Raw genomic sequence first — 22,769 nt, forward strand, 5'->3', positions numbered from 1 at the left:
TACTTCCCGCCCGCATTCTTCGACGTTATGGTGCATCTGCTGGTCCATATCGTGGACGATATCATCCAACTCAGGCCGACATTCCTGCACAGCATGATGCCGTTCGAAAGGATGAATGGTGTCATCAAAGGATACGTTCGCAACATGTCACGTCCAGAGGGAAGCATAGCCAGGGGCTTTCTGACCGAAGAGTGCATCTCCTACTGCACGAATTATCTAGGCATCGAGAACCCCGTTGGTCTGCCCGTCAACAGGCACCTCAGCAGGCTCGCTGGATGGGGTCACCGTGAGGGTCGTCGCGAAATGCATGTCGACTTCGAGGGTCGACTCGCCGACTTTGAAAGAGCAAACATAGTCGTGCTACAACACATAGACGTGGTCGATCCTTGGGTGGTACAGCACAAAACCTTTATTAAGAAGACGTACAATGACCGAGGCCAACAGAGGACGGACGGAGATATACTCAAAGAGCACAACTCATGTTTCACGCGTTGGTTCAAGCAGAAGCTTCTGTCGTACCCTTTACATGAGGATTCTTCCGCGGAAGAACAACTCATATTCGCCTTGTCACAGGGCGCCGAGCACAACCTGATGACCTATGAGGCGTACGATATCAACGGCTACACATTCTACACCGAGGCCAAGGACATGAAGAGCGATGGTTGTCAGAACTCCGGGGTAACGATGGAATCCTACACCGGTAACGACAAGGACAGATACTACGGAAGGATCGAGGAGATCTGGGAGCTGAGCTACGCTGGAGAGAAGGTCCCGATGTTCCGTGTCAGATGGGCCAAGAAAGTCCTAAAAGAAGACCGGTATTTCACCACCATGGTTATACCCGAAGCCAAATCCAAGACCGCGGGCGCAAACGTCACCGAGAAAAATGAGCCATGGGTACTGGCTTCCCAAGTGGACCAATGCTTCATTTCTAAAAAGCATGCGATGAGCTAGAACCCAGACATCTATGCTATTTTACTCCATGAGCCTCTACGCAGACCAAATGTAGCCCAACATAGAATTCTCCTCGGTGTCGACAAACCCTAAATGATGAGACCATGATCTTGTTCCTTGACAATAACCAACTTTTTGACCAAACTTTGTTCCTATTTATAGAGAAACATGGCCAACAACGATGAGGCCGGGGGTTCGGGCGGCAAGAAATTCTGGGAGCTGTCCCAGGAGATGGAGGAACAACCTCACTTGTATGAGAACGCTGCCTTCCCCACCGATCCTGAGACCACTAATGGTACCGCCGAGGATGACCCCACGGATGCCACCACTGATGGTGCTGCCGAGGATGCCACCACTGATGATGGCGGCGCACGCACAGATGGCAGCCAACCGAAGAGGCAACGGAAGGACCGGCGCATGACCGTGCTCCGCACCCTCAAGGAGGAAGTTACTGAAGTGGACTCCAATGGGAATCCAACGGTGCCCGAACGAATAGTCAAGGGTACTCGCTTCAGCTTGGGTGCATTCTCCGGAGCACCGTCTCGATCAACACCGAGAACCTCAGGCATCCTGACCGAGGGAATTTGCGCAACCTCCTCTTCACGAAGCTGCACGAACGATACAAGTTCCCCGCTGAATTTGAAAACACAAGCCTCAAAGGGAATAAAGTGAACAATGCTGCCCTCACGAAGATGAGCACGGCCCTGTCTACATGGAAAAGCAATGTGAAGAGAATGATCGAGAAAGGTGAGAGTTATGAGAAGATCAAGGAGAAAAATCCTTCGATCACCGAAGATGACTACAATGACTTCAAGATCAATTGCTCAAGCACCGCAAGCTCCGAATCAAGTAAGTGGGCGAAAGAAATGCGGGAGCTGAACTTAGGGGAACACACACTCGGTCCCGGCAGTTACAGAGTGGCGGAGCCTATATGGGACAAGGAGGAGGCGGACCGTGCCGAGCAAGGCCTACCGCCCCTCTTCGATAAATACGGTGACAAGAAGACCAGGAACTTTGTCAGGGCCCGGTACAAGAAGGACCCGAAAACAAAGGAGCTTACCACGGATCCGAAGACCAGGGCACTTGAGCTTGTTCTGGTAAGGAATACACCCTCGCGTAATTAGCTCCATATGGTTGCATTCTAATTAATGAAGCCAAATTTCTAAATTGTTCACATTCCTTCCACAGGCGACTGAAAGCAGTAGCGCGGGGTCGACTATGAGCAACCCTTGGGACACCACTCTAAATAGGGCATTGAATGTAATGAAGAACAAGGATAAGCTCAGTAAGCCGACATCATCTGGTCGTGTGGCCGGCAAAGGCTTGTCGACAAAATGGTCGTCATACTATAACACTGGTGGGCGAAAGGAGAAAAAGACCAGCTCAGAAAGCCAGGCGCGCGAGGTTCAAGAACTCAGGGCACAGGTGGCGCGGATTCCGGAGATTGTCCAAGAGCAAGTGCAACAACAACTCGGAGCGACGATCACCGCCATTGTGCCTACCTTGATCCAGGGGATTAGTGCGTGGATTGCGGGTGGCCAACACGGGCCGCCCCCGATTCCTAGCTTCACGGCCAGCAACTCACAGAACGCAATGGCGGGGCCATTGGTGTCTCCGGCGGAGGCGGCATTGGTGTTTCCGGCGGAGGCGGCACGGGAGCTTAATGCACCCGGGTGTACGCCGGCCGGCACCTCTGCAGCAAGTGGCCCCTCCGTCAACTGCACGCCCGCCGTTGGCGGTGCCTCGACATTAGCCGAGCTTGACGCCATCATCACGGTAACTAATTAAGCCTCTCTCGGCCGAGGACTTCATCTCCTTGCCTTTGACTGGGCATCCCTGACGCCCTACATGTTTTCGCAGGACGCCGCCGACGTTCCGTGCACTCTCCTGCACTTCGTGAACAACGAGTTGGTCGATGTCGCCAAGGGCAAAATCGTTCAACCGGGCAACCCCTTGTTCCACGGTACCCAGATGCCACCCAACTTGTTTAGGGTTCAACTGGTTCGGGTGCTGCCAGGCTGCGATGAGTTGTTACCTCCGATTCGACCCGTCGGGGCCGACGATGATGACGTGATGACCCTCAGCGCTTGCCTGAGCTGGCCCCTGCTTTGGCCGAAGAGCCAGATTCGTTTGGGGGCGGGGGACACCACCCCAAAGACAACACCGCCACGCCGCCGCCAAGTCGGCCCCATGGCAAGACCGCCGCAACGGTGCGGACATCCCTATGCCACTGGATCCAAACATGCATATGGCACAGGATCAGAACGACGACGACGACAATACATTTGCCAACGTCGATCAGTACTTTGCCGATCATGGGTACGGTGGCGAATTCATGGGGCCTCCTTCTCAAGAACCCAACCCAACAAAAGACGTGCGCGATCTAGCTGGTACCGCGGAGAAGCCAAGTTGCAACAGGCGTCGTCTGCAGTTCAGCTCTCAGGAAACGCCTCCAGCTGCCGACTTCACCGAGCCTCAGATAGGCGAGGTGCGAAATATGATCAACCCCAACATACTCAAGAAGGCGGTCTGTGAGCAAAACTCGGTCCCATTACAGGAGAAGAAGAAGGCACACAAAAGAAAGACTAACAAGGGTGCGGGCCAGCCGGCACCGAGTACGATCCATGCTCAGGACGGGCCACCTTCACCTGAGGATATCTCGAGGAGGGTGCATGTGGCGGGTAGGCCGATGCTACCGAGAAATATGCTCGATGCTGCAACCGGTGCTATGCGGAGTTTGCATGACAATGTTCTTTCTTTGGAGAAGCGGCGTCTCGATGAGAAGGATGTGGCATACCCGGTTTTTGCGGCCAAGGTTCCAGAGGGCAAGGGCTTTGTGGATAACTCCATCGGGGGTACGATCGTCCTGCGGTTTGATGACATCCACGCTATGTTGAACCTTCATCGGCTGCACTACACCTTCGTTCGGCTATTTTCGCTGAGTATGGAGATGCGGATCATTCGCGACAAGACCCCGGACATCGTGATAGTCGACCCCTTCTACATGCGTGCCAAGATCTTGGGCAGCGCTGGGGACCGGCAAGTCACGAGTTCTTACCTCGAAGGCGTCATTCTGGCAAACCAAGATAAGGATAACTTCCTCATGCCTTACTTTCCCGAGTAAGTCCTCCCCTCAACCGCCCCGTAACATATGAATTCTTAGATTTCGATCGTTTTTCTTTTAACATTCCGTGTTTTCTGCAGTGACACACATTGCACGCTCATCCTCCTAAGCCCCAAATATTCCATGGCCACGTATTTCGACCCGGACCGTCAGTCGAACGTAGACTACACAAATGTCAAGAAGGTTCTTGATGATGTTCTCCCCGGCTATGTCAAATCTGGAGGCACCTTCACCAGGCCTATTCGTAAGTACGGCAAGCATGTGTTCTCCCACAATACGATGTTCTGCTGCGTCAAGCAGCCGCCTGGCGGTCAGAAGGGTGACTACTACGCCATCCATCACATGCGGGCGATCGTACGGGACCATCATCACCTTCTGCTACCGAGTAGACTCAAAGATTGGGCCGCGAGCGTGTCAGCAATCCAGGACGCGGACATCAGACAAGAATTCTTTTGCATCCAGTCGGAGTTTGCGGAAATCATCCATCAAGATGTCGTTCGTACCTCGGGGCAGTTCTACCTCAGAAATCAACCATCCAACAGTGACATCGACACAATCCTACAAATGCAGGCTGACAACGCCCGTTCTTTCATGACTCCCACGATAGACGGCGGCTTCATCCATGCTCCGGTCCCTTGAGTCGAGTCGAAAGCAGTGATGCTGTGTCTAGTTCTGAAACATCGATTGGCTCATGTTGTAATTAAACTTTAATGAACTTGTAGTATGTCTCTTTGGTTTCGAGAGTCGTTCAACTTAAGATGTAATCGATGCTATTAATGTCTTGCTTTTCTCTTTCGATCGTTCTGTTGCATACTTATATATTGCTTATGTATTGTCTGTGAATTGGTACTAACGTTTCATTTGGCTACTGCATAGCCATGCCGTGGTATGTCGTGTACAAGGGTAAGGTTCCCGGAGTCTATGACGACTGGGAGGAGTGTCGGAGACAGGTTCACCGATTCAGCGGCAACAGTTACAAAGGGTACGCCACTAGGTCCGAGGCCGAATCTAGATACACCCGCTATCTAGCGGGAGAGGGGAGGGAGCGTTGGAGGAACCGAATGAAGACGAGTTTCATCGTGATGATGCTCATCGTGATGACCGCAGCTCTCTTCTATGTGATGGTAGTTTAGATGATCGATATCGACTTGTAATGTGAAGACAAACTCGCGGTCTCGAGACTTGTAATATAGTGTTCTATCTTTGTTCGGTCTTCTCAATTCGGAGACTAATATGATGAATTGTATTCGAAGACTAAAATGATGAATTGTATTCAGAGACTAATCTTCTATTGTATTCGATGAATCTTTTGTTGATGTGTGCTGTTTATATTTTGTCCAATTATACATTTTGTAACCTGCGCAAAAAACAGAAAATAAAAAAATAAAAAAAACCTAATATTCATACTAATGGCGCATCACATCATAGTGCGCCATTAGTATGCCAAAGGATACTAATGGCGCATCATTAAACAGTGTGCCATTAGTATGCCGAACTTACTAATGGCGCATCTCGTTGTCGTGCGCCATTAGTATGCCAAAGCACCTGGGTATACATGGCCCCCTGGGAGGCATACTAATGGCGCACTGTTATATATACTAATGGCGCATCCGAGGTGCGCCATTAGTATACCAGATACTAATGGCGTACCCGTGGTGCGCCATTAGTAAAATATACTAATGGCGTGCTACTAATGGCGCACCACTAATGCGCCATTAATGGCCAAATTAGGTGCGCCATTAGTAGGCCTTTTCCTAGTAGTGTGTTGGAGTGCTACGGTCGAAACAGGGGTCCTGTTCATCGGGAGGGGTGTGGCATACCGCAAAACGGGACTCCACGGGATACTGTTCATCTCCACCATCAACCCCCTCTAGCCTCCACGGGCTACTGTTCATCCACCGTCGACCTCCTCCAGCCTCCACCTGCGACTGTTCATCCATGGGCTCCTGTTCATCCAGCCTCCACCGCGCGCTTCTCCACCGGCTACTGTTCAACCAGCCCTCTCCACGGTCTCCTGTTCAACCACCCCCACGGGCTACTGTTCATCCAGCCCTCCATTGTGTACTGTTCATCAAGGCCTCCATGGGGTGGTCCTATTCATCCAGCCCTCCACGGGGTCCTGTTCATCTAGCCCCAATTGGCTCGATCGATCGGGGTCCTGTTCATCCAGAGGCAACACCACGTGGTCTTGTTCATCCACCCCCACGGGGAACTGTTCATCCAAACCCCCCAGCAATGCTCACTATTCATCCAGAGGCAGCATCGATCGGCTTCAGTTAGCAGCAGCAGCGAAGGAATCGCTCGATCGGGTTCAGTTAACAACCATCGATCGATCACTCAGGTTCAGTAACGCGTAGCCTGCAGTGCAATCGCTTGGGTTCAGTAGGAGAACGCCTTGCTCGGGTTCAGTTAGATCCCAACGCCTCACACCCACGCGCGTGCATGTACAAGATAAACGCGCATCGCTTGGCCCCGACCACCCATCGTAACCGGGAACACCCAGATATGTTCCTCGCCCTCACTTCTACCACGGGTTTTTCTGCCATGGACGGCCCAAAGAATGTCATGCAGCTACGTCTCCGGCCCGCCCAGGGCGAAAAGCCCATTTTCTGTCATGATTTTTTGTCATAGAAGTATCAGCCCACCACATCTATGATGATACCGTGCTTTGTCATAATTATCGTCATAGAAGTGTCATAAGTATGACAGAATTTTTTTTGTTTGGCCCAGAATGTCACAGATGTGTCTTTTTTTGTAGTGATACGCTGGCAAGTGCATGGGCACCGGCACGGGTGTGTGCGTCAGTGCATGCGCAGGCAGGTGCACAAGCGCGTGAAAGTCGGCTGGGACCTCGTGGAACCCCGTGGCATCAAGCTCGGCGACAATATGCGGCTCTCAACCCATCAATGCCATAGGGATGGGCGCTGGCACAGTCGGGGCAACAGGAGCCAGAACAGAAGCGGGGACAGGCGCGGCGTCTTCACGCAAGGCCGGTGCAAGCTCATCCCAAAGCACCTTATGGTCTAGAGACTCCGGCTGGGTGTCTTCCTCAGGAAACTGGAAGACTAAGGGTAGACCATCGTGATGCAACATGGCATACGGTTAGGTCAGGCTGGTTGGAGGTAGACAACAGGAGAATCGGAGAGGAAGAGAGAAGATTGTAGCGATGCCGGGTAGTGCGGGGTTAATTTTAAACTGCGGCGCCGACGACATTAAAAGTGGGCGTAGTTCGGACGAAGGTGGTCGGCGGAACCTGGTCAAAGGGCTTGTCTCCCGGTGAGCCTGCGCAGCGGTCTGCTCGCACGCCTCCCTATCAGCCGGCGCAGCGGTCTGCTCGCACGCCTCCAGTCGACTCACACGCTTGCTCGGACGGCACCTGCCGATGAGAAGCATGAGTCGTGGCGGCACGTAAACGCCCACGGTTTCAATAGTGAAAGCGATCGCCTTAACATGATAGGTCTTTGTTCCAAAATACCTTGGCTCTTCATTTGGGCAACTTCTCATAAGCAGCTTGTCTCAAATTGAAGAAAAACATTACGTAGGAATATTTGTGCCATATCACGTGACCATGCTCAGTTCATGAATTTCTGGTCACTTTTGGATTTTCTGAAATGTAAAATCCAGGATTCGAAACAATATCATAACCTGCATCATGCAATAAATTTTCAAGCGATACATCTTTCCTGTTCTATTTTTAAGGAAGGATTTGGTCAAACATTTTGCTTATTTAGACTTCAGACAAGTTATATATGCACAGTAAAAGGATAATCCCCCCATACCAGTGCATTGCCTGATATATTAACTCAAGTACTAGGTACGAACAAACAGGCTCAATTCTGTGCTTATCCTGGTGTAGTAGTAGTACTAGGCATGCAGTTGACGGGTGACCTTGGGGAGCGGCGACCGAGGGAATTGAATCGTGCTCGGCACGGTAGCTAACGTTGCCTAGTTACTAAAGCATCCCTCCATTGCTCATCGGTAGTCATTATGGACCGGGACATGAGGGGAATTTCCTAGGGCTGGAATTCTGGCCGCCAGATATTTCAACTCGAAACGCGGAGGCTCGACTGGTTGGGGTTGGCTAATGTGCATACGACGCACACCATCAGAAGGACACAAGCCTTGTTTTTTTAGGATTAACACATGCCAAGGTCTGGCCGGTAAGTCGTTGGGTCCTACCATTCAAGAATATGAACGGAATCTTTTAAATTGCCGAACGAATCTATGTGTATTACAATGCCCGTATTTTCCTTGCAAATAGTAATCTCAACGTGGTAATTGATTTATGACGAGTTCTTGAATTAGAGTGAGTTTGTGATATAGTGATCTCAACATGGATTTCACATTTCATGGTATCCCTAGTAAGTTTTTCATTGCAAATTCAAATTTAAAAGATGAATGGTATGGTGGTGAGAAAACTTTGTATGTATCAAGCATATGACCACACACACACACGAACACAACAACAATCCAATAAGTATAGTGCATCTATTTTTCCAAACCATGCATGTATGACACGAATTAAAAAATACTCCTTCTGTTCCTAAATATTAGTCTTTTAGAGATTTCAACAAGTGACTACATACGGAGCAAAATGAGTGGATCTACACTCTAAAACATGTCTATATACATCCGTATGTGGCAGTCCATTTGAAATCTCTAAAAAGACTATTATTTAGGAATGGAGGGAGTAAAATATAAGACATGCGTGGTCCTCAATTCAATATTTAAAATGAATAGGAAACTAAAACATGAATATTAAGTTTAGTACTACAGTACATGCAAATTATGTGTTTAGGCGGAGCTATGTAGATTGTCGGGGGTTAACCCCTCGACCTTAGATAAAATAGTGAAGTGATGTCTACTAGACAACCTTCTTCTTGTAGACGTTGTTGGGCCTCCAAGTGCAGAGGTTTGTAGGACAGTAGCAAATTTCCCTCAAGTGGATGACCTAAGGTTTATCAATCCGTAGGAGGCATAGGATGAAGATGGTCTCTCTCAAGATACCCTGCAACCAAATAATAAAGAGTCTCTTGTGTCCCCAACACAGCCAATACAATTGTAAATTGTATAGGTGCACTAGTTCGGCGAAGAGATGGTCATACAAGTGGTATATGGATGGTAGATATAGGTTTTTGTAATCTCAAAATAAAAAAACAGCAAGGTAACTAATGATAAAAGTGGGCACAAATGGTATTGCAGTGCGTTGAAACAAGGCCTAGGATTCATACTTTCACTAGTGCAAGTTCCCTCAACAATAATAACATAAGTGGAGAACGAACGAAGAGATTATGGTAGGGTACGAAACCACCTCAAAGTTATTCTTTCCAATCAATCCATTGGGCTATTCCTATAAGTGTCACAAACATCCCTAGAGTTCGTACTAGAATAACACCTTAAGACACAAATCAACCAAAACCCTAATGTCACCTAGATACTCCAATGTCACCTCAAGTACCCGTGGGTATGATTATACGGTATGCATCACACAATCTTAGATTCATCTATTCAACCAACACATAGGACCTCAAAGAGTGCCCCAAAGTTTCTACCGGAGAGTGAAGACGAAAACGTGTGCCAACCCCTATGCATAGATTCCCAAGGTTACAGAACCCGCAAGTTGATCACCAAAACATACATCAAGTGGATCAATAGAATACCCCATTATCACCACGGGTATCCCATGCAAGACATACATCAATTGTACTCAAATCCTTAAAGACTCAATCCGATAAGATAACTTCAAAGGGAAAACTCAATCCATTACAAGAGAGTAGAGGGGGAGAAACATCATAAGATCCAACTATAATAGCAAAGCTCGCGATACATCAAGATCGTATCACCTCAATAATGCGAGACAGAGATCAAACACATAGCTACTTGTACATACCCTCAGCCCCGAGGGAGAACTACTCCCTCCTCGTCATGGAGAGCACCGGGATGATGAAGATGGCCACCTGAGAGGGGCTCCCCCCTCCGACAGGGTGCCAGAACGGGTCTAGATTGGTTTTCGGTGGCTACGGAGGCTTCTGGTGGCGGAACTCCCAATCTATTGTGCTCCCCGATAGTTTTAGGGTATATGGATATATATATATGCGGAAGAAATACATCAGGGGAGCCACAAGGGGCCCACGAGGGTGGAGGGCGCGCCCATGGTGGTGGGCGCACCCCCTGCCTCATGCTCTCCTTGTTGATCCCCTGACGTGTGATACGTCTCCAACGTATCTATAATTTTTGATTGCCCCATGCTATATTATCTACTGTTTTGGACTATATTGGGCTTTATTTTCCACTTTTATATTATTTTTGGGACTAACCTATTAACCGGAGGCCCAGCCCAGAATTGCTATTTTTTGCCTATTTCAGTGTTTCGGATAAACGGAATATCAAACGGAGTCCAAACGGAATAAAATCTTCGGGAACGTGATTTTCTCACCGAACATGATCCAGGAGAGTTGGACCCTGCTCCAAGGAATAAAAGAGGCGGTCACAAGGGTGGGGGGCCCCCCGTAGGGCGCGCCCCCTGCCTCGTGGGCCCCTCGTTGCTCCTCCGGCGTACTTCTTCCTCCTATATATACACACGTACCCCCAAACGATCAGAACAGGAGCCAAAAACCTAATTCCACCGCCGCAACTTTCTGTATCCACGAGATCCCATCTTGGGGCCTGTTCGGGAGCTCCGCCGGAAGAGGGCCATCATCACGGAGGGCTTCTACATCATCATAGCCCCTCCGATGAAGTGTGAGTAGTTTACCTCAGACCTTCGGGTCCATAGTTAGTAGCTAGATGGCTTCTTCTCTCTCTTTGAATCTCAATACAAAGTTCTCCCCCACTCTCATGGAGATCTATTCGATGTAATCTTATTTTTGCGGTGTGTTTGTTGAGACCGATGAATTGTGGGTTTATGATCAAGTCTATCTATGAATAATATTTGAATCTTCTCTGAACTCTTTTATGTATGATTGGTTATCTTTGCAAGTCTCTTCAAATTATCCATTTGGTTTGGCCAACTAGATTGGTAGTTCTTCCCATGGGAGAAGTGCTTAGCTTTGGGTTCGATCTTGCGGTGTCCTTACCCAGTGACAAAAGGGGCAGCAAGGCACGTATTGTATCGTTGCCATCGAGGATAACAAGATGGGGTTTATTTCATATTGCATGAATTTATCTCTCTACATCATGTCCTCTTGCTTAAGGCGTTACTCTGCTTTTAACTTAATACTCTAGATGCATGCTGGATAGCGGTCGATGATTGGAGTAATAGTAGTAGATGCAGAATCGTTTCGATCTACTTGTCACGGACTTGATGCCTATATACATGATCATGCCTAGATATTCTCATAACTATGCTCAATTCTATCAATTGCTCAATAGTAATTTGTTCACCCAATGTAGAATAATTATGCTCTTGAGAGAAGCCACTAGTGAAACCTATGGCCCCCGGGTCTATTCTCATCATATCAATCTCCATCACTTTAATCTTGCTTTGCTTTTTACTTTGCTTTTACTTTTTACTTTGCATCTTTATACCAAAAATACCAAAAATATTATATCTATCAGATCTCACTCTCGTAAGTGACCATGAAGGGCTTGACAACCCCTAATCGCGTTGGTTGCGAGTAGCTATCGCTTTGTGTAGGTACGAGGGACTTGAGAGTGGGCTCCTACTGGATTGATACCTTGGTTCTCAAAAACTGAGGGAAATACTTACGCTACTCTACTGCATCATCCCTTCCTCTTCGGGGAAAACTAATGCAAGCTCAAGACGTAGCAAGAAGGATTTCTGGCGCCGTTGCCAGGGAGTCTACGCAAAAAGTCAACATACTAAGTACCCATCACAATCCCTATCTCTCGCATTACATTATTTGCCATTTGCCTCTCGTTTTCATCTCCCCCCAATTCACCCTTGTTGTTTTATTCGCCCTCTCTCTCTCTATCCTGCCTCTCTATTTGCGTCTTTTTTCCCGTTTGCTTTTGTTTGCTCGTGTGTTAGATTGTTTGTTTGTCGTGATGACTCAACCAAGATTTGGTGATCTTCACCTTAAAAGGATAGAGGAGATCGAAACCAATGTTAGGAAGTTTACGATTTTGCAATTTGAGCATAATAATTTCTTTAGAAACGAGCTTAAGGAACAAAAAAGTTTTATGAGTTATATGAATAAAAAGCTTGATGATATGTCTAAAGAATTTGAGGGTATAAGATCCCAAATTGCTCGTCTAGAAAAGATGACTGCTGAAATTTCGGACATCCAAGCCACCTTAGTTAATAAGATGGCTGCTAAACCGGATACCTATGAAAATCAAGATGATCTAAAAGTTATTGATGTGTCTCCTATTAAATCTTTATTTTGCAATATGAATCTTGATGAAACTGAATATGATCTTCCTTTACCTAGAAGGCGTTCTAAAAATTCGGAGTATTTAGATCTTAATGATGAAATTGATGAAAGTGGGATTGAAAGAAATAAAAATTTAGATGTTGCTCAACCCACCATATTGGATTTCAAGGAATTTAATTATGAAAGTTGCTCTTTAATTGATTGTATTTCCTTGTTGCAATCCGTGCTAAATTCTCCACATGCTTATAGTCAAAATAAAGCCTTCACCGAACATATTGTTGATGCCTTGACGCAATCTAATGAAGAAAAACTTGAGTTGAAAGTTTCTATACCTAGAAAACTCTATGATGAGTGGGAACCAACTATTAAAATTAAAATTAAAGATCATGAGTTTTATGCCTTGTGTGATTTGGGTGCTAGTGTCTCTACTATTCCCAAGACTTTGTGTGATTTGCTAGATTTCCGTAACTTTGATGATTGCTCTCTAAACTTGCATCTTGCGGATTTCACTATTAAGAAACCTATGGGAAGGATTAATGATGTTCTTATTGTTTCAAATAGGAATTATGTGCCCGTAGATTTCATTGTTCTTGATATAGATTGCAATCCTTCTTGCCCTATTATTCTTGGTAGACCTTTCCTTAGAACGGTTGGTGCGATTATTGATATGAAGGAAAGGAATATTAGATTTAAATTTCCATTAAAAAAGGGCATGGAACACTTCCCAAGAAATAGAATAAAATTACCATATGAAACTATCATGAGAGCCACTTATATATTGCCTACCAAAGATGGCAATACCTAGATCTATCCTCGCTTTTATGCCTAGCTAGGGGCGTTAAACGATAGCGCTTGTTGGGAGGCAACCCAATTTTATTTTTATTAATTGCTTCTTGATCCTGTTTATTAATAAATAAATTATTTATCCTCTGTTTTGGTTGTGTTTTTTTGTGTCTAATTAGTGTTTGTGCCAAGTAGAACCGTTGGGAAGACTTGGGGAAAGTCTTGTTGAACTTGCTGTAAAAAACAGGAACTTTAGCGCTCACTAGAACTGCTGTCATTTTTATTTGAAGAGTTCTATTTGGTTAATTCTTTTTGAATATGATTAATAGATAAATTCCTCACGTCCATAAATTTATTTTAGAATTTTTGGGGTTCCAGATCTTGCGCTAGCTACAGATTACTACAGACTGTTCTGTTTTTGACAGATTCTGTTTTTCGTGTGTTGTTTGCTTATTTTGATGAATCTATGGCTAGTAAATTAGTTTATAATCCATATAGAAGTTGGAATACAGTAGGTTTAACACAAATATAAATAAATAATGAGTTCATTACAGTACATTTAGGTGGTCTTTGTTTTCTTTCGCTAACGGAGCTCACGAGTTTTCTATTTTGAGTTTTGTGTTGTGAAGTTTTCATGTTTTGGGTGAATTCTTTTGATGGATCATGGAACAAGGAGTGGGAAGAGCCTAAGCTTGGGGATGCCCAAGGCACCCCCAAGATAATCCAAGGACACCAAAAAGTCAAAGCTTGGGGATGCCCTGGAAGGCATCCCCTCTTTCGTCCACTTCCATCGGTAATTTACTTGGAGCTATATTTTTATTCACCAACATGATATGTGTTTTTCTTGGAGCGTCTTGTATTATTTGTGTCTTTGTGTCTTAGTATGCCACAATCATCCTTTCTGTACACACCTTTTGAGAGAGCCATACATGAATAAAAATTTGATAGAATACTCTATGTGCTTCACTTATATCTTTTGAGCTAAGTAGTTTTGTTCTATGTGCTTCCCTTATATCTTTTGAGCTAGATAATTTTGCTCTATGTGCTTCACTTAGATAATTTAGATCACGGTGGTGGATTTGTTTTAAACAAACTATTGATCTCTCATGCTTCACTTAAATTATTTCGAGAGTCTCTTAATAGCATGGTAATTTGCTTAATAATAATATGCTTGGTATTCAAGATTTGTGAAACTTTCTTTTGAGTGTGTTGAATACTAAGAAAAGATTGAAGCATGTAATTGTTTTGAGATATGGAGGTGATAATATTAAAATCATGCTAGTTGAGTAGTTGTGAATTTATAGAATACTTGTTTTAAGGTTTGTGATTCCCGTAGCATGCACGTATGGTGAACCGTTATGTAACGAAGTCGGAGCATGATTTATTTATTGATTGTCTTCCTTATGAGTGGTGGTCGGGGACGAGCGATGGTCTTTTCCTACCAATCTATCCCCCTAGGAGCATGCGCGTGATACTTTGCTTTGATAACTTCTAGATTTTTGCAATAAGTATATGAGTTCTTTATGACTAATGTTGAGTCCATGGATTATACGCACTCTCACCCTTCCACCTTTGCTAGCCTCTCTAATACTGCGCACCTTTCGCCGGTATCATACACCTACCATATACCTTCCTCAAAACAGCCACCTTACCTAACTATTATGGCATTTCCATAGCCATTCTGAGATATATTGCCATGCAACTTTCCACCATCTAGTTCATCATGACACATTCATCATTGGCATATTGCTTAGCATGATCATGTAGTTGACATATGTATTTGTGGCAAAGCCACCATTCATAATTCCTTCATACTTGTCACTCTTGATTCATTGCATATCCCGGTACACCGCCGGAGGCATCCATATAGAGTCATACTTTGTTGTAGAATCGAGTTGTAATCATTGAGTTGTAAATAAATAAAAGTGTGATGATCATCATTCAGTAGAGCATTGTCCCAATAAAAAAAGAGAAGAGAAAGGCCAAAGAAAAAAGAAGGCCCAAAAAAAAGAAAATAAATAAAAAGGGGCAATGCTACTACGCTTTTACCACACTTTTGCTTCAAAGTAGCACCATGATATAGCGAGTCTCATATATTGTGCTTCAAAGTAGCACCATGTTTTTCATATAGAGAGTCTCATATGTTGTCACTTTCATATACTAGTGGGAATTTTACATTATAGAACTTGGCTTGTATACTCCAATAATGGGCTTCCTCAAATTGCCCTAGGTCTTCGTGAGCAAGCAAGTTGGATGCACACCCACTAGTTTCTTTTGTTGAGCTTTCATACATTTATAGCTCTAGTGTATCCGTTGCATGGCAATCCCTACTCACTCACATTGATATCTATTGATGGGCATCTCCATAGCCCGTTGATACACCTAGTTGATGTGAGGCTATCTTCCCCTCCTTTTTGTCTTCTCCACAACCACCATTCCATTCCACCTATAGTGCTATATCCATGGCTCACGCTCATGTATTGCGTGAAGATTGAAAAAGTTTTGAAAAAGTTAGAGTATGAAACAATTGCTTGGCTTGTCATCGGGGTTGTGCAAGAATTGAATACTTTGTGTGGTGAAGATGGAGCATAGCCAGACTATATGATTTTGTAGGAATAACTTTCTTTGGCCATGTTATTTTGGAAAGACATAATTGCTTTGTTAGTATGCTTGAAGTATTATTATTTTCATGTCAATATAAACTTTTGTCTTGAATCTTTCTAATCTGAATATTCATACCACAATTAAGAAGATTTACATTGAAATTATGCCAAGTAGCACTCCGCATCAAAAATTCTTTTTTTATCATTTACCTACTCGAGGACGAGCAGGAATTAAGCTTGGGGATGCCTGATACATCTCCAACGTATCTATAATTTTTGATTGCTCCATGCTATATTATCTACTGTTTTGGACTATATTGGGCTTTATTTTCCACTTTTATGTTATTTTTGGGACTAACCTATTAACTGGAGGCCCAACCCAGAATTGCTGTTTTTTGCCTATTTCAGTGTTTCGGATAAACAGAATATCAAACGGAGTCCAAACGGAATAAAATCTTCGGGAACGTGATTTTTTCACCGAATGTGATCCAGGAGACTTGGACCCTGCTCCAAGGAACAAAAGAGGCGGTCACGAGGGTGGGGGCCGCCCCCCCTAGGGCGTGCCCCCTGCCTCGAGGGCCCCTCATTGCTCCTCTGGCGTACTTCTTCCTCCTATATATACACACGTACCCCCAAACGATCAGAACAGGAGCCAAAAACCTAATTCCACCACCGCAACTTTCTGTATCCACGAGATCCCATGTTGGGGCCTGTTCCGGAGCTCCGCCGGAAGAGGGCCGTCATCACGGAGGGCTTCTACATCATCATAGCCCCTCCGATGAAGTGTGAGTAGTTTACCTCAGACCTTCGGGTCCATAGTTAGTAGCTAGATGGCTTCTTCTCTCTCTTTGAATCTCAATACAAAGTTCTCCCCCTCTCTTGTGGAGATCTATTCAATGTAATCTTCTTTTTGTGGTGTGTTTGTTGAGATCGATGAATTGTAGGTTTATGATCAAGTCTATCTATGAATAATATTTGAATCTTCTCTAAACTCTTTTATGTATGATTGGTTATCTTTGCAAGTCTCTTAGAATTATCCGTTTGGTTTGGCCAACTAGATTGGTAGTTCTTGCCATGGGAGAAGTGCTTAGCTTCGGGTTCAATCTTGCGGTGTCCTTACCCAGTGATAGAAGGGGTAGCAAGGCACGTATTGTATCGTCGCCATCGAGGATAACAAGATGCGGTTTATTTCATATTGCATGAATTTATATCTCTACATCATGTCATCTTGCTTAAGGCGTTACTCTGTTTTTAACTTAATACTCTAGATGCATGCTGGATAGCGGTCGATGAGTGGAGTAATAGTAGTAGATGCAGAATCATTTCGATCTACTTGTCACGGACGTGATGCCTATATACATGATCATGCCTACATATTCTCATAACTATGCTCAATTCTGTCAATTGCTCAACAGTAATTTGTTCACCCATCGTAGAATACTTATGATCTTGAGAGAAGCCACTAGTGAAACTGATGGCCCCCGGGTATATTCTCATCATATCAATCTCCACCACTTTAATCTTGCTTTGATTTTTTACTTTGCTTTTACTTTTTACTTTGCATCTTATACCAAAAATACAAAAAATATTATATCTATCAGATCTCACTCTCGTAAGTGACCGAGAAGGGCTTGACAACCCCTAATCGCTTTGGTTGCGAGTAGCTATCGCTTTGTGCAGGTACGAGCGACTTGACCGTGGGCTCCTACTGGATTGATACCTTGGTTCTCAAAAATTGAGGGAAATACTTACGCTACTCTGCTGCATCATCCCTTCCTCTTCGGTGAAAACCAACGCATGCTCAAGACATACCAACGTGCACTCCAAGTCTCCTGTATTGCTTTCTTTCCAAAAATAACTTTTCTGAAGGTTTCATTCCGTTTGGACTCCGTTTGATATTCCTTTTCTGCGAAACACTAAAACAAGGGGAAAACAGAAACTGGCACTAGGCTCTGGGTTAATAGGTTAGTCCCAAAAATCATATAAAATAGCATATAAATGCATATAAAACATCCAAGGTTGATAATATAATAGCATGGAACAATCAAAAATTATAGATACGTTGGAGACGTATCATGAAGCTCTGTTTAGGATTGTTTAGATTATATTTGTCCCCACCCTATCAAACACCAATTGGTTGTGCACCCCCTCCTCCTCGGGAGAATATCATGTGTCCCCCACACCTTAGATGCCATATGTTGATACGTGTTTCTTGGAGCTTGTAGATCTGAGATATAGCAGCTCACAGGATGTCTTTATATTTTTACAGGAAACCTTAATGAGTTTGAGAATTGCACACAATTTTTACAAAAACTACTCAGATGCCCTTGGATACCATATCCAATGACCTCGAAGCTCGTATTATCATAGCATATTCTCCTGTATGTAAGAATATTGTCAGATCTCAGGTTCCGGCAAAACCCTCAAGGTTCAAACACTGAGGTGCGCAAGAAGATCTCCCCCTACCGATCCACGTTATAGCTTCACTAAGATCTCAAGGGCTAACTCGGAGAGCTCGCAACACAAAGGACACAAGATTTATACTGGTTCGGACCACTGTTGTGGTGTAACACCCTACTCCAGTGTGGTGGTGGTGGATTGCCTCTTCGGCTAAGGATGAATAGTACAAGGGGAAGAACAGCCTCCTCAGGCGAGGTGTTCTTGTGCTTGGTGGGTGTGAGGATGAGCTGAATGAGTTCTAGACCAGTTGCATTCTACTGTGGTGGCTAATCCTATTTATAGAGGCCCTGGTCCTCTCCCCAAATATTGAGCGGGAAGGGAGCCAACAACGGCCAATTTGAATGGGGACAACTAGTACAACTTATCTTGACAAAAGCAGTCTTCGCTTGCAAAAGGCTCTGGTGGTGACGCCGCCTTGGGCTCCATGGTCACCTCCATCTTGTCATCCCGCTGGTCTTGGTCTCATTGCACTGATATGGAAATCTTTGATTGACGCCTCGGTACTCCGTGCCTGCGCTTGCTTCCTTAGCACCAAAGAGGAAACAAGGACACTGTGCGCTTGCTTCCTTAGCGCCTGCCCGATCTTGATCGTCATGGCTCACGTCATTGGAACCTCGCGAGGTTTGCCTTGGCTTGAACTCTCTGCCCCTCGCGAGCCAGCCTTGTGAGGGCGCTCCCGAGGAGGTCTTGTGTCGTCTACCTCGCGAGGCTTGGCCCCTTGCGAGGGTCTTGAGTGCTTGTCGGTGAAGATGGGCCGTACGGGCCCGCTCGCAGAGCCACGCCATGGGCCGCAGGCAGGCAAGTATGGGGACCCCCATTCCCAGAACACCGACAGTAGCCCCCGGGCCCATGGCGCGCTCGGGCTTGGCTTTGAGGAAAAGCCAAAGGTCAAGTGCGGAGCAGCGCGGTCCCCAATAACCTGCGGCCTTAGTCTGCGCGTGGCGGTTGATTGGACGTGGGCGTCTCCGCTTCCCCACGATGACTTGGCAACTGCACGACTTGACAAGTCCCTGCGACATGCAAGGAAAAAACCATCATTACATGTGATCGTTGGGGGCGCTGGTTGGCCTTCTCCTGCTATAAATGGGAGGGGCGGAGCCCCCATCGCCCATCTCTTCCTATTCTACTTGCTTCTGCCCCTTTTCTCCATCACCGCCACCAATGGCGCCGTCGAGGAGGTTCTCTGCCGCGGACAAGGGGAAGGCCCATCGCGAGGGGCTCGGCTCTCCGGCGCCCAAGCGTGGACGCGGTCGTCTCCGCAAGCACACCGCGACCCCCGCCGCGCCCCCCGTTCTCGTGGTGGCGCCGCTGCACGTGGCAGGGGTCGCTCCGGTCACGATAGCCCTGTCGATGAAGGGAGACGTGCTATGGTGGCGTGGCCTCCCCGATCGCGCTTCCACTCGGCGGAGGTGCTGCCGGAGTTCGTCGTCTGGTCGGAGAACCTGGCCGGCAACTGGCTTCAGCTCCCGTGTTTCTTCGTCGATGAGCTGCCAGCCTCTGGTCCAGGCGGGTTCTGGCTGCAGGCGGACGGTTGCTGCAGTAGGGCTTCTTGGGTTGCGGTTGAGGTCTCTGCCGTGGGCAATATAGCTCTGGCCCGTGGTTGGCAGACGTTCGCCCGCGCACGCGGCCTGGGCAGGCGGTGCACCCTCCATTTCAGGTACGACGATGATGCGACCCTGTATGTGAGGGTGTTTGGGGAAGATGGTCACCGCACCGGGTGCTGCCCCGAGGTGAACGACGGCGAGGAGGTGCTCGGCCTTGGCGACGGTCGTGACGTGGATGAGGGTGAACCCACCCTTGGTGTCGACCGCGTCTCGTCCAGGTATGGCGGCTCTTCCCCGAGCGACAGCTCTAGCAGCGGTGGTTACAACCAGCCGCCACGCCGCCGTGCCCGCTTTGAAGGCGGTAGCGGGTCGTCTCTTCGCCGCGCCTCCGTGAAGCGCGAGGAGGGGTCCGGCTGAGCTTAGGATGGCGCCAGGAGCCTGCCCCCATGGACCGCTGTAGGGGAAGGCGCCGCTTTTATTTTGTTCTTCCTTTCCTTCCTGCATCAAAAAGAAACTAGAATGGGCCCCAGAGGTGCGTGTATCGAACTATGATGTCAATCATTATGCTATGTTTGTTGTTTCAGTGCCGTGTCGTTATTTTGTGTAGAGGTAACTTAGCTTGGCACGTTTGGGGTAGCCTCCTCTTCACGAGGGACTTGCTTTCCTAGTGCCTCTGAAGGCCTTCCTTGAGTTGGCGGGTGCTAGGGAGCTGCAAAAAACTCATTAGGAGGCTCGCTAGGAGGCTTATCGTTCACCCGAGCCTTGACCCAGTGCTTCGTACCGCGATACCCGAGGGGCACGGTTTAGGAGAGGTGCGCCAGCTTGTGGGCTCGAACGAGGATGCCTCGCGAAAAAATATTCGAAAGGCAGAGAAAGGGAGAAAGGAAAAATGCTCACAAGGTCGCCTGCCCAGCCCCCTCGCGAGGTGCGCGCGCGAGAGAGAGAGAGTGCAAGTTAAACTTGAGCCGGAAACAACGATAAAAGGCAACATCACCAAATCAACAATGAACTCCAGAAGCAAATTTCAATATAAAGGGTGCGAGCCAACTACAGAAAGCAAATGAAAAGCTGTGTCCGGCACCTAGTCTAGTCTTCAGGTCTTCTCACTAGCGTGGAGCTAAGTGCTACCACTTGGACATGGGAGGGAGCCCCTGAGGCCCGAGGATGGCACTCCTGAGACTCTGGGGCGTGTACAGCCCCACTCATTATTACGTGAGAGTGTCACGGGCGGCGATCTTCACAGGCGCTGGGCCTTTCTTCATGGGTAGAACTTCGGGAGGTGCTGGATGTTCTGTGCATTCTCGATGGGTACCCCGTCCTGCGTCTCTAGGCGCGTGGCGCCAGGCCTGGAGACGTTGGCGACCTTGAACGGGCCCTCCCACATGGGTGAGAGCTTATGCAACCCTTCCCTAGAGAGCATCCGCCTCAGGACGAGGTCACCCACCTCGAGAGTCGTGGAGCGGACGCTGCGACAGTGGAACCGCCGCAGCGCCAGCACGAGGTCCATCCCCTGCGTGGCGTCCTGCTGCGTCTCATCAAATGCCAGGACCTGTGCGGAGCGATGCTTGACCTCGTGAGGGAGGACCTCTTCTGCTCCATAGATGAGGAAGAATGGAGTCTCGCCCGTTGGCTTGGTGGCGGTGGTGCGGATTGGCCACAACACGGACTATAGCTCATCGTGTGAGCCCCTGCCATAGGCTTCGATCTTCTTCTCGAAGGTCCTAGTCTTGAGGCCCCTTAGGACCTCCTCGTTGGTGCATTCGGCCTGTCCATTGCTCCAGGGGTACGCCACTGAAGCATGGCAGATTTGCGTTCCAAGGTCAGCATAATATGTTTTGAAGAGATTAATGGTGAACTACGAGCCATTGTCGGTGATGATGCGGTTGGGGTCCCCAAATCGACTCACGAGACCCTTGATGAACTTGACCACAGAGCCGGCTGGGATGCTGCGCACGGCTTCCATCTCTTCCCACTTGGTGAACTTGTCGATGGCAATGTAGAGGTACCGGTAGCCCCCTGGCGCTCGAGGGAATGGGCCCTGGATGTCCAGTCCCCAGACTGCCAACGACCTCGAGAGTGGGATGGTCTGGAGGCCCTGAGGCCTAGCCGGCTGATGGATTTGCTTGGCGTGGAATTGACAGGCCTCGTAGGACATCACCAGCTCAGCTGCGTCGTTAAGCACCGTAGTCTAGTAGAATCCACAGCGGAATGCCTTGCTGACGAGGGTTCGCGACGACGAATGGTGCCCGTAGTCCCCGCCATGTATGTCGGCTATCAGCTCTTTCCCCTGTTCCCTGGATATACAACACAGTGAAACGTCATTTGGTCGCTTCCTGTATAACTCACCGTCCTGGATGCAGTATGACGTGGCCTGTCGGGCCACATGCTCTGCGTCTTCCTCCTTCTCCGACAACGTCCCTTGCATCAGGTATTCCTTGAATTCCTTGGTCCAGCATCCCTCCTGGGGCTCGAGCACCAAGAGTAGGCGTGCTCCCGCTGTCGGGCCACAGGCTGGGGCTCCTGTGGCAGGCGGCTGCGGGAGTTCCTCCCGAGGCTGAGATGTTCTTGAAAGCGGTGGTGTTGCTGATGGCTTGAAGAGCCGCTCCTCGAAGACGCCAGGCTCTTGGGGCTGCCGCTTGGATGCCCTTCTAGGGATGTCGCCAGCTTCCTTGTTGGTGCCACGGGGCACCTGCTGCAACTCCAGGCCCATGAATTGCTTCTCCATCTTGCGCACCTCCGCAAGGTATGCTTCCATGTGCTCGTCCTTCGGCTCGTATGCCATGAAATCAGCGAGTGTGGCTCCCTTGATGACCCTGGTTGTGCTGAACTCCAACTTGAATGCTTGCAACTCGATGTTCCACTCAGCGACCCTTCCAGTAGAGTTGGGGCTGCTGAGCACTCTCTCCAATGGGTAGGCTGAGACAACCTTGATGGGGTGGCCCTGGAAGTAGTGCCGCAACTTACG

The sequence above is a fragment of the Triticum urartu genome, chromosome 2A (assembly GCF_056163025.1).
Source record: "Triticum urartu cultivar PI428250 chromosome 2A, HENAU_Tu73, whole genome shotgun sequence".
NCBI lineage: Eukaryota > Viridiplantae > Streptophyta > Magnoliopsida > Poales > Poaceae > Triticum > Triticum urartu.